The sequence below is a fragment of the Eriocheir sinensis genome, chromosome 24, assembly GCF_024679095.1.
Source record: "Eriocheir sinensis breed Jianghai 21 chromosome 24, ASM2467909v1, whole genome shotgun sequence".
Classification (NCBI taxonomy): domain Eukaryota; kingdom Metazoa; phylum Arthropoda; class Malacostraca; order Decapoda; family Varunidae; genus Eriocheir; species Eriocheir sinensis.
Window position 1 is genome coordinate 8181794 of NC_066532.1, and position 3124 is coordinate 8184917.

The 3124-nt window shown below is 44.3% G+C and overlaps 1 long non-coding RNA gene across 1 annotated transcript; it reads left to right on the forward strand.

The window, feature by feature from the left end:
- Window positions 1–990: 990 nt before the first annotated feature.
- Window positions 991–1960, forward strand: LOC127003119 (uncharacterized). The gene is made up of 2 exons (XR_007756973.1): window positions 991–1037; window positions 1768–1960. It is a non-coding gene; the product is annotated as an uncharacterized LOC127003119 (long non-coding RNA).
- The last annotated feature ends 1164 nt before the right edge of the window (window positions 1961–3124 follow it).

Sequence of the window (3124 nt, forward strand, 5' to 3'; positions counted from 1 at the left end):
GTGACCCTGGTGGTAGTGTGACCTTCCTCTGTACCATGAACTCTAAGGGAACACATTTCCCACCAGGCTTTCCTAGGGAGTTGTGGGCATTTCCTGGGGTAGGCCAGTGACCCTGGTGGTGTGCAGTGACCCTTCCTCTATACCAGGCGAACCTAAGGAAACATTACATTTGACAAAGGGCTTTCCTAGTTGTGGGCATTTCCCGGGTTAGGTGTGTGGACCCTGGTGGTAGTGTGACCCTTCCTCTGTACCCATGAAACCTAAGGGAACACACACATTTGACAGGGCTTTCCTAGGGAGTTGTGGGCATTTCCTGGGTAGTTAGGTGACCTCCTGGTGGTAGTGGTGTGACCTTCCTCTGTACCATGCGAACCTAAGGGAACACACATTTCACCAGGCTTTCCTTAGGAGTTGTGGGCATTTCCCTGGGGTAGTTGTGTGACCCCTGGTGGTAGTGTGACCCTTCCTCTGTACCATGAACCTAAGGAAACACACATTTGACCAGGCTTTCAGAGTTAGTGGGCATTTCCTGCTTAGGTGTGGGGACCCTGGTGGGTAGTGTGTAAACCCTTCCTCTGTACCGTGAACCTAAGGAAACACACATTAGAACTCAATCTACATCCGTTTTGGCCCTGGGAGGTGGTTGGTGTGAGGGTCTGGAACCAGGCTCTACCTAGCAGGGACTTAAGTACCTACACACACTACTAACTTTGTGACTATAATTTCAGCTCTAACTGCTGCTGCAAGGCGTGATCATAACTTTGGGGGTGTAACAGATGTTTTTTTTGTGTGTGTGTGTGTGTGTGAGGAGGAAGAGGAAGAGGAAGGAAGATTATAGATTTTTCCTTTTCAGATGTGGAATTAACACTCTCTCTCTCTCAGAACAGGAGAAAATAGATTAATTTTTTTATATACTTTTATTATTATTACATATATTATTATTATTATTATTATTATTATTATTATTATTATTATTATTATTATTATTACAGATCTCACAACTGATGGAAGCTGGGACGGAAAGTTGCTGAAATGTGGTAAGCTACAATTTCCTCTTTCAACCATGATTTCTATCAGTCTACCACAATCTACCACAATTCAACCATCAGTCATCAACCGAAAAACTCGACTTGTTCAAAACTTTTTCAACTCTGTAACCCCAAAATGTCAACCCAAGACCTGACATTCAACCACGATTTCTACCACTCCACCACAATCTACTGGGACCTAAATCACCATATATTCTTTTCAGGGCAATGGCTGACTGGATGGTGCTGTCTGGTCACCAGCTCAGCAAGGGACTGAAGTTGAACCTATTACTCAGCTCAGCAAGGGACTGGAAGTTGAATTTTCTTTCTCTCTCTCTCTCTCTCAAAAAAATAATGTACAGGTGTATAAGGTCCATATAAAAGAGAGAGAGAGAGAGAGAGATGTTAGGCTATGGAGAGAGAGAGAGCGAGAGAGTTCCATCTCATCCTCTCTCTTTCCCCAACATCCAGGCGGCGTCTTGGGAGGGGAGGGGAAGAGAAGGGAAGAATACAATAGCTCACTGGTGGACAGAGGAAAGAGAGAGAGAAGAGTAATAGGTTTAAATACATCCATTGTGGCCATATATTTCCAAACTTTATTATCTTCTCTTTTATAGGAATACAGAGAGAGTTCTCTCTCTCTCTCTCTCTCTCTCTCTCTCTCTCTCTCTCTCTCTCTCTCTCTCTCTCTCTCTCCTTCCTTGGCTCAATTAATCTCCCTCCATCTTCTCCCCAACAGGACTCGTCTCAGCTGGTCTCATCTGGTCTGCCCCAGCATTTAGGCAGCATCTTGAAGGCCTGACTGGTCTCCTCAGCTCAGTGGTCTCGTCTCTGTCTCCTGCCCTGCAAGAGTCTGGCAGAGTTTAGTGCCAAGAGTGTGTGTGTGTGTGTGTGTGTGTGTGTGTGTGTGTGTGTGTGTGTGTGTGTGTGTGTGTGTGTGTGTGTGTGTGTGTGTGTGTGTGTGTGTGTCTCTCTCTCTCTCTCTCTCTCTCTCTCTCTCTCTCTCTCTCTCAGGCCCCACAGGGTGTCCCCCACAGTGCAAAAGTTGACAACCCCACAGACACATGCCCCCAGACACATAAGGGATCCTCTTCTCTCTCTCTCTCTCTCTCCAAAAAGTGTCAGTTTGCTCAATACAAATATACAAGCAATTTCTGGTAAGTTTTTTCTGTCCATTCTGCAAAGTTTTCAAAGAGACAGGATCTTGAAATAAGTGGAGATAATAAGGAAAATGAAGAGGAAGGAGGAAAGGAGGAAGAGAGGAAGAAAGGGAGAGAAATGGAGTTGAACTTGGAGGAGGAAGTGAACAAAAACCACCTGGAAGTTACACTGAGAAATACACAGGACCTTGCATTAAAAGTGAGATAGAAGCAGTGAATGAAAAGGAGGAGGAGGAAAAGGAAGACAGGAGGAGGAAGAGGAAAGGTTAAGCTATTTTTTTGTATAGGAGGAAAGGAGGAAGAGGTGGAGGAAAGAGGAGAAAAATGGACTTGAACTTGGAGGAGGAAATGAATGAAACCACCAAAATTATGCCAGAGAAATACACAGACCTTGAGAAAAGTGGGAGATAACAGGAACCGCAAAGGATAAGGAGGAAAAGAAAGATGGAGGAGGAAGGAGGAAAGATTAAGCTATTTTGGCATACAGGAGGAAAGGAGAAAGAGGAGAAAATGGACTTGAAACTTGGAGGAGAAATGAACAAAACCACCAAAATTGCACCGGAGAAATACACACAAATCTTTGGATAAAGTGGAGATTAAAGAGAAACGAAGAGGAGGAGGAAAAGAGGAAGACAAGAGGAGGAAGAAAGAAAGATTAAGAAGTTTTTGGTATAGGAGGAAAAGAGGAAGAAGAGGAAGGAAAATGAGAAAAAATGGAGTTGAACTTGGAGGAGGAAATGAACGAACCACCAAAACACGCCGGAGAAATACACAGACCTTGATAAAAGTGGGAGATAACAGGGAAACGAAAGAGGAGGAGGGAAAAGAGGAAGACAGGAGGGAGGAAGAGGAAAGACAGCTATTTTTTGGCATAGGAGGAAAGGAAGAAATAGGAGGAAAAGAAGGGGAAAAACGGAGGAAACCTGGAGAGAATCA